A 10,473-nucleotide genomic window follows, 5' to 3' on the forward strand; every position below is an offset into this window, starting at 1 on the left:
TGTCTGTCTGTCTGATTTTTGTATATAATTTTTTTTTTACTGCCCATGTAGTCATAGGCTACCATGCAGGTTATCAGAGCTTCACTTTGTGCAACCATATTGTAGACTAACCTGCTCCTAGTGGCAAACACGTGCTGGTCGGAATTGAAGGTTTTTCGTATGAGTTGACAAGAGTAGAGTACTGTCCTAGATAATTAATTTATTTAACAGCTTGATTTGTAATCATGTTGCTATTGATATGACCGCCAGGACAGTGTCTTGACTGGGCCCATTGTTCTGCAAATAAATGGTAATCACCTGAGCCTCTATTTCTGGTTCTAGCCATAGATGCATGATTGGCTCATAGTAACATATAATTTTCAATGAATTTACACACACACACACACACACATTCATAATATATTTGTGTTTTATAATACATACAAATTATTTCTCAATATCCTTGCAAACTGAATACGCAGCTGATGACCATATTTTAGGCAAGAACCTATTGAGTTCCTCCTTGGTAACCTGAACTAGAGGGAGCACAGCAGTTGCAAAGAACTCCACTCATTCCTGGCTGGTTGGTGATGACTGGGAAGAAATACTCTTCTAGATGACAAGAGATCACTTTTCTGCTGTCAAAGTATCAAATCATCCTTTATGAGAATTGTATATTGTATGCTCATGAATTCACCCACTGAACCATTCCATATCTTGATTTGTGTCCCACCTACAGTACATGCCTGTCTCTTTGCAAAATTGGACAGGAGTCCCTTGTGCCTTATTCAATGTATACTGTTGTCCTGGAGAATTCAGTTTGATGATACGATCAGTGTCTGTCCCTGTGGATGTCTTGTCTGAGACAGTCCCCCTAAAACTGTGTGTCCTTTCAGACTAGAAGTGGTTATCAGCAGCTTTATTTTGTGGTTTCCTGTCCGTTGACCCTCTAATCTAAGGCAGATGCACCCATCCTCAGATCTATATTCCACCAGGGACAGGCATCAGTCTGCCTCGGACAGAACCAGCCGACGGGGATTGTCTCCTTACTTCTTCTCTCGTTCGCACTGTGACTTCAAATTCCCACAATCCCGCAGTGTCCTTGACACAGTCAATGTACGTACTCTACTGTAACGTGGAGATCAGCATAAGCCCTACTCTGGTCTAGACAGTGGTAGCCTGCCTACTGCCTGCCCATGACCAATTATACCCACAACTGTTGCCAGCCCTTCAAATGACATTTATGGGATATTAAATCAACACCAATTAGGTTGGCTTTGAGCAGTGTCAGTTTGTGTCATAGTTTATGAAAATGAATGGCCCACACACCGTACAACTCTACTGACTCTTTCCTTGGAGACAGTTCACACATTCATTTGACGTTTTACAGATAAATGTTCTTTGTAACATGTTTATAGGGTAGAATAGGATCATGCATTGAGAGTAAGTCTAAATAAATTGTTTAGCATTGTGCACAGCTGAGTTAAGCAATAGATATAAATAATGCAGGCGTTGGCGTTCTATTGTCAACTGCATGCGACATCACATGAGTTTTAGAGGGAGCTGTGGAGGGTCATGATTATGACCACAGCACTTCTATGCTAGTCAGTTTACATTCTAACTGACGTGTGGTTAGGAGCTTGTCCAAAGGAGTGCATGATATCAGACCAACAGTCTAAACTAAACTACCTGATGATGATGAGGCAGCATCTATCTAGTCCACAGGTGCCAAACTCATTCCACGGAGGGCCGGGTGTCTGTGGCTTTTCACTCTTTCCTTGTACTTGATCAATGAATTAAGGTCACTAATTAGTAAGGATGTCCCCATACCTGGTTGTCTAGGTCTTAATTGAAAGGGAAAAACCAAAAGCCATGGCCCTTCATGGAATGAGTTTGACACCCCTGATCTAGTCTCTCTAAATGGGATGGCATGATCCTATATGTTGTGCTAGCTCTGGTCCAGGGCATTAGTGACCGTTCCTTTAATAATGTGCACTAACACCCTGGACCAGAGATAATGTTGTGTTCAAAATGTACCACAGTATATCAATTTTGTTTTCAAAATAAGTTTTAATTTGAATCAGTAAAATGTTTATTTCATAGAATTTAGAATTGTTCTTGCACACTGCCACACGCAGGAATAAACGGAACATAAACCAATTGAAAACATCTACAGCACTGTGAATGCATTGTATTGTTTGTCATTGCATTCTTGAAATGCCAGCTGTATTGATGAAATGGATGACTTATTCAACAAAACCTTATATGGCCCTACCAAAGGCCTCTATCAGCACAGGCATCACATGGGTGTGACATACGGTACACTTGAAACACATACTTGTGCTATATTGACATGTGCAACTGAGGAACATTAACAGAAATCCACTCAGGATTTTGTATGGATCTGGAGGGCTTTTTCGGATTCGTTGTTAACTCTGTTGTTTGGGATGCTCTCTTGGCCATGCATAAACGGAGGCCTGGATTTTTTTGAAGCCATGATGAGACATGGGCTGCTTTTGTATGAGATGTATTCAGGTCGTCTGTAAAGCGTTTTACTACATGTAACATCATCACAATTGGAAGCAGCTTAGATGTTTGTATTGTCAGAAGTCTTGTATTGCTTCAGCGTGCTTCATTATAGAGCCGACAAAGGCCTCTGGTATTCAGTTTAGTAGATCATTTTTGTTCAGAATTACTGTGTCAAATGTGCTGTGTCAGTATGTTTTATTTTTATTGGGCATTTATGTATTGGTCACTGTGACTCAATCCAATCTCATAGAGCAACATTACCTCAGTTTAGCATTAGGTCAATAGTCTTGAAAGCAAAACTGAAGAGGTTTTTGATATCATCTCTTCATCTCAGGACTTTGAATGACAATGGAATACACAGGAAATGGACATGTCTCTGTCTGGAACGTGCTAACTGCCACCTGTCAACCCCAGCCCGTATCGGGCCATAACCTCCCAGTGAGCCCTAAACGACCGTGATCCCAGTCGCTGTCACGGCCGTCGTTGAAGAGAGAAGGCGCAGCGGATTGTGTGCTCATCATTATTTTATTAATATTAACGTGAACATGAAAACAAAGAACGACAGTTTTACAGGCCATAATAACAGCAGTGCAAATACAACTACCCACAAAGAGACAGGTGAAAACAAGCTCCCTAAGTATGACTCCCAATCAGGAACAACGATGTACAGCTGTTCCTGATTGAGAGCCACACCAGGCCAACAAAGAAATACAAAACCTAGAAAACCTAGAAACCCAAAACAAGAACATACACCAAAAACCCCGGAACACATAAATACAATACCCCTCTGCATACACATAACCCCCGAACCATATAAAACAAATACCCTCTGCCACGTCCTGACCAAACTACCATAACCAATAACCCCTATACTGGTCAGGACGTGACAGTCGCCCAATGCCAGAATCTGAGCAATGCCCTAACAGACCTAATCTTCCCTGATCCCAGAAAATGAGGAATGTCATGTCTGGACCCAAAGCCTTCTAAGCTGCCATCCTTAGCCATCATTGCTTTTTAATGGACAGGCTACAGGGTTACAATTTAAAACATTTAAGTGTGACACAATACAGCTATAGATAGACAGTTGAAAATACAAAATGGACATACTTTACTTTTCCACGGTGGCGTATGAGCCAGATTTGATTTTTATCCAAATATAGAGAAGCTGTCAAGCAAATAGAAAAAAAGTATTGTTAGTGCGATGACAGCAGGGCATTGGAGGTATGTCTTTGGCGTACTGTTGAGACAGCAAACATTTAACAAAAATAGAGGTTGCATCCATAGAGATATAGCGTCCATACAGTCTGTCACTTTTCTGAAACTCCAGGGGTTGTCCTACTGTGATCATAGATTTTGTAACTGCAACACTCAGGTAAGAATAGACCGAATCAAATAATTAGGCCTTTGATGTTTATTGGATCTTCTCAAGGAATATAGAGAATTTCTGCAATTATCTGTTTTTATAGTATAATCCATGACCAACAGATCAATATAAAGCATATGATGTATAACCAATTGTCTCCTTACTACACAGCTTTAGAAAATGAGTGATGCTGAGATGGAAGTGTTTGGGGTGGCTGCCTCGTACCTCCGCAAGCTGGAGCGGCACAGGTCAAGCCATTTGATGCCAAAACGGCCTGCTTTGTGGCAGATCTAAAGGTGCAGTATGTGAAAGGCAAAATCAAGAGCCAAGACATCTCCAAGGTCATAGTGGAGACTGAGGATGGGAGGGTGAGTACATATCAAATGTTCTAGAACATCTGACCATATGTTCTAACCCACTGGGCACAGACGTCAGTTTATGTCTAGTTTTCATTTACATTTTCTTTAGTTGTCAGCTAACGTGAATTCAAAGTGAAGTCAACAAAACATTCCACCATGGTTAAAAGACAATATTCACTTACGTTGATGACTTTTTTCAAATCCAATCAGTTTTCCACATTGATTCAATGTCATCGCATACATTTTTTGTTGTTGAAATGACGTGGAAACAACATTCAACCAGTTTTTGCCCAGTGGGAAAGCATGATATATTTTACTTACTATGTGAGAGTGACTGAAATTCAGAGTACATGTAATTTCTAAGCCTTTTTGGATGCTAAATAAAAAGTTAATTATGCCACCGGGCATGATTTCGATGCAGTTTCATCCAGTTGTTATTCTAGAATGCAACTGGTTCGTTATTTGATCATGTTGCAGGTTGTCACAGTGAATCCGGATGACATCAGCCCCATGAACCCTCCTAAATTTGACAAGATCGAGGACATGGCCATGTTGACCCATCTCCATGAGCCAGCCGTGCTGTTCAACCTCAAGGAGCGCTACGCTGCCTGGATGATCTATGTAAGCAGACACGGATCAGATTACATTTCAACTCGGTCATACGTACATCTTCTAATTGCATTGTCAATCAAACATCTACCAACTAGTTTCATGGGTTCAATCAGATCAAGTCATCAATGACATAACCTGAGTTGTTCCCCTATTGACAGACCTACTCTGGGCTGTTCTGTGTGACTGTGAACCCCTATAAGTGGCTCCCGGTCTACAACCCAGAGGTGGCGGCTGGCTATCGGGGCAAGAAATGCCAGGAGGTCCCACCCCACATTTTCTCCATCTCTGATAATGCCTATCAGTTTATGCTAACAGGTATAATGTTCATTTCATGATGTATCATATTGTGGCAGCAAGCTATTACAGTATACTTAACAGGTCATTTTATCCAGTGGTGTAAAGTTCTTAAGTAAAAATACTTTAAAGTACTACTTAAGTAGTTTTATGGGGTGTACTTTACTATTTCTATTTTTGACAACTTCTACTTTTACTCCACTACATTCCTAAGGAAAATAATGTACTTTCTATTCCATACATTTGCCCTGACACCCAAAAGTACTCGTTACATTTTGAATGCTTAGCAGGACATGAAAATTGTATAATTCACGCACTTAAAGAGAAAATCCCTGGTCATCCCTACTGCATCTGATCTGGCGGACTCACTAAACACAAATGCTTTGTTTGTAAATTATTTCTGGCTATCCATAAATTTTAAAAACAAGAAAATCGTGTGGTCTGGTTTTCTTGATATAAGGAATTTTTAATGATTTATACTTTTACTTTTGATACTTAAGTATATTTTAGCAATTACATTTACTTTTGATACTTAAGTATATTTAAAAAACAAAATACTTTTGGACTTTTACTCAAGTAGATTTACTGGGTGACTTTTGCTTTTACTTGAGTCATTTTCTATTAAGGTATCTTTACTTTTACTCAAGTATGAAAATGGGGTAGTTTTTCCACCACTGATTTTATCTTTCAACAGATCGTGAAAACCAGTCCATCCTTATCACGTATGTACTGTTGCACATGCTGTTACTAATTGTCTGCCTCTGTAAATAACTAGATTTACTAGGAAAGTTTACATTATTACTCTCAATTGTGTTGTTCAATCTTGATTTTGACAGTGGAGAATCTGGTGCAGGGAAGACTATAAACACAAAGCGTGTCATCCAGTATTTTGCCACAATCGCAATGGCTGGAGGAAGTGATAAGAAGAAGGAAATCAATGGATAAATTCAGGTTCTATCCATACTCATGTTACATTAACATAAGATGTATATAGTTCCCTCTATTGCATTTTCTGTTGAAAAAGTAATTTCTATTGCATTTACTGTAAAGTGTATTTACTCATACTTGCCAACACTTTTATTCTCAAAGGGAACCCTGGAGGATCAAATCATCCAGGCCAACCCTCTGCTGGAGACAGTGAGGAATGACAACTCCTCTCGCTTTGTGAGTGGGTTTGATCAACATACAGCATGAGCATATAGGGTTAACATATAGCCAGGCATGCATTCATAAACCAGTCACCTTAGCTGAAATGTGACATTTTAAAAACAATTTAATATTTGGAAAACATACAGGGAAAATTCATCCGCATCCACTTTGGAACAAAGGGGAAGCTGTCCTCAGCTGATATTGAGACTTGTGAGTTTGCTTGCCTATTTTCTTTGCAAATACAAGGCCATTGCTGTGGATTGGAACAAGATGTCCCTTGATTTCTATGATTTCCTTCTTTAGATCTATTGGAAAAATTCAGGGTAATGTTTCAGCTCCTAGCAGAAAGGAGTTATCACATCTTCTACCAGATCATGTCCAATAAGAAGCCTGAGTTAATTGTTAACTTGAGTAATTCTAGCTGGTGGATCTATGTATAGCAATACACAGTAATTGTAGTTTTGGACTGCAAGGTTATTGGTTACTTTAAGGGGGCAATCTGTGATTGCTACATCCATTTGTGTACTTTTAAATTAATGATATATACCCATTGATTCTTGAAGAATAAATGCCTCATGAGCTTAGGTCAACTGTCGTACCCCATCAGAACCCAAAATATAAGATTGTTTACGAACAATGGAGTAAATCAATGTCATTGTAAATAAAAACTGTATAGCCGAGTCAGTCCTCACATCCATAGCTCTGTCTATGAATTTGAGAGTGGTTATATTTCCCCAGCCCCATCCCTCAACTGTTTACCAAAAACAGTGGTAGGTTGACCACTTTGTTGTTTGAACTGCAGATTGCCCCTTTAAATGTTTTGCATCTAAAAAGAGGGCTGGAATATGCAATTGGGAAAATGTGCTGTACTGTGAGTTCAGCCTCCAACACCAATATAACCCCCAATGGTAAATATACACCTTCTCTATCATGTTCACCAGAGATGCTGCTCATCACCACCAACCCATATGACTACCCTTTCATCAGCCAGGGGGAAATAACAGTGCAAAGCATCAATGACACAGAAGAGCTCATGGCCACAGATGTGAGTCCACCTGTACCTTATATCGCATATCTTTATATTACCCACACAGCTTGGAAAATAACTACATTGAAAACATAATAGAACGCCCTCAACTGTACTGTATAAGATTGTCTTAGGGACTGATTAAATGTTTATATGTGTTTGACTGAGCTTCAATATCTATCCCAATAGAGTGCCATTGATATCCTAGGCTTCAATGCAGAGGAGAAACTTGGGATCTACAAACTGACTGGTGCTGCAATGCATCATGGGAACATGAAGTTCAAGCAGAAGCAGCGTAAGGAACAGGCAGAGCATGATGGCACTGAGGGTCAGCAGTCTTTGATTTGGACTTATTTAGAAATATTAATTAAATCTTCACTTATCCACAGCCAGAATCCAGTCATATTTTTGTCTCATTTACTGATTTACTGATTTACTGAAAGCTGTGTGCTATCCCAGAGTGAAGGTCGGGAATGAATATGTCACCAAAGGACAGACAGTTCAACAGGTATGACAACTACATTAAAGTGTGTACAGACATGAGTGACCCTCGCCCAACTCTCACAAATTTGAATTGTCCAAAAATGTGTTTTGTCTAATTTGCAGGTGAATAACTCCATGGGTGCCCTGTCTAAGGCAGTGTATGAAAAACTGTTCTTGTGGATGGTGACCAGAATAAACCAGCAGCTAGACACCAAATTGCCCAGGCAGCATTTTATTGGCGTTCTGGACATAGCAGGCTTTGAGATCTTTGAGGTATGAGTGGACTCCTCATTTGAAACACATTTACAACAACGTAATAATTGATTGTATGTTATTTAATTATATTTTGTAAAACATGCAGATGAACAGCCTGGAACAGCTCTGCTGATACGCTCGTCGATGGAAGGATCGGACCAAGGTGCCGCGTGGTAGGCGTACATTTTACATTTATTAAATGAACACCGAAAACAAAACAAATACAAACGTAACATTCAGTAGGGCATACAGCACAGTACCAAAAACAAGATCCCACAAACTAAGGTGGGAAAAGGGCTGCCTAAGTATGATTCCCAATCAGAGACAACGATAGACAGCTGCCTCTGATTGGGAACCATACCCGGCAAACAAAGAAATAGAAAAACTAGAATGCCCACCCAAATCACATCCTGACCTAACCAAATAGAGAAATAAAAAGTCTCTCTAAGGTCAGGGCGTGACATCTGCATCAACTTCACTAATGAAGTTGATGCATAGACTGGGAGTTCATTGACTTTGGTATGGACTTGGCTGCCTGCATTGAGCTTATTGAGAAGGTACAGTGACCTTTTCAGCCTTCCTTTAAGTCACTCTTTACAGTCTAACTGTTAATGGATTCAATAAGAGGATCAACAGGACAGAGTTGAAAAACATCTGTTTATTTACAGTAATTCAAAAGTTTTCAAGCAAAATATTGAAATTTAGTAGACAGACATGATACAAAACAATGAACTTCTATACCTTGGTTCTTCTAAACACGTTACACAAAATCTTCCACAGCCAATGGGTATTTTCTCCATCCTTGAAGAAGAGTGCATGTTTCCAAAGGCAACACACTGCTCCTTCAAGAACAAACTCTACGACTAGCATCTTGGGAAGAACAGCAACTTCCAGAAGCCCAAGCCTGCCAAAGCCAAGGCAGAGGCCCAATTCACCCTGGTGCACTACGCTGGCACTGTGGACTACAACATCGGTGGCTGGCTGGAGAAGAACAAGGACCCGCTGAATGACACTGTGGTACAACTGTACCAAAAAGCTGCCCTGAAACTATTGTCTCAGTTGTTTGCAACTTTTGTCTTAGTTGATGGTGAGTTTACATCAGCATTATAAGACATCAGTGAAAAATGATCTTGAGTAGAAATATAATTGTTTTATTTCTCTCTTTCTGTAGCTGATAGAAACCAAAGAGGAGAAAAAATGGGTCTTCTTTCCAGACTGTCTCTGCACTTTTCAGGGTAAAACTGTTTCCCCCTACTCCTATGAACATGTATATCCATCTAACGATTGTATGTAGACGTCAGAACATTTCCATGCACAATTCAGTGAGCATTGTTTTGTTTTTTCATTATTTTCACACTCACACTCTCTTATTATTTTCACAGTTCACACTCTCTTAGTTTGTGATTCTTTTGTAATAGATTTTTTACACTCAAGGTTAGAGAGCTGGAGAATGAACTGGAGGCAGAGCAGAAACGTGGTGTGGAAGCCATGAAGGGTGAGAGAAAAGTCAAGGAGCTCAGAAATCAGGTAAAATATGTTTGGTTGCTTATTCCTGACTTTCACCAAATCATGATAAAATATGTGAGTAATTAATAACACTGGGTTTGTAGGGTGAGGAAGATAAGAAGAATGTGGGCAGACTGCAGGAGTTGGTCAACAAGCTGCAGGTGAGGGTGAAAGCTTACAAAAAGGCAGAGTGAAGAGGCGGTGAGTACAATATATTATTGGCAACAACTGTGCATAGTATTATTAGATAAATAGGACAACAGTTCACCACTTCTAACTTATTCATATCTATCTCTTTTCTATGAACCACAGGAGGAGCAGACCAGTATCAATTTGGCTAAATTCAGGAAGGTGCAACATGAGCTTGAGGAAGCTGAGGAGCGGGCAGACATAACAGAATGCCAAGTGAACAAATTAAGAGTTAAGAGTCGTGATGTTGGCGTCAAGGGACAAGAATAGAGATATGGGCATCTTCTGCTGATAGTGCTGTAATTAATGTTTAGAATTACAATAACTCAGACACAATGTAGATCCAGTATACAATAATTATTGTTGCAAAGATACATGCCTGCTTACAACGTTGTATGTATCTGTATGTTAGCATTCCTCTGTGCTATAGTTTGCCTGCTGACACTGTTGTACGTACCTGTATGTTAGCATTCCTCTGTGCTATAGTTTGCCTGCTGACACTGTTGTATGTATCTGTATGTTAGCATTCCTCTGTGCTATAGTTTGCCTGCTGACACTGTTGTACGTACCTGTATGTTAGCATTCCTCTGTGCTATAGTTTGCCTGCTGACACTGTTGTATGTACCTGTATGTTAGCATTCCTCTGTGCTATAGTTTGCCTGCTGACACTGTTGTATGTATCTGTATGTTAGCCTTCCTCTGTGCTATAGTTTGCCTGCTGACACTGT

General features: G+C 39.9%; 1 pseudogene; it reads left to right on the plus strand.

Moving 5' to 3' along the window:
* Positions 1-4,051: 4,051 nt before the first annotated feature.
* LOC115195556 (myosin-8-like) lies at positions 4,052-9,582 on the plus strand (annotated as a pseudogene).
* The last annotated feature ends 891 nt before the right edge of the window (positions 9,583-10,473 follow it).

This window comes from Salmo trutta, chromosome 1 (genome assembly GCF_901001165.1).
Source record: "Salmo trutta chromosome 1, fSalTru1.1, whole genome shotgun sequence".
Taxonomy (NCBI): Eukaryota; Metazoa; Chordata; class Actinopteri; order Salmoniformes; family Salmonidae; genus Salmo; species Salmo trutta.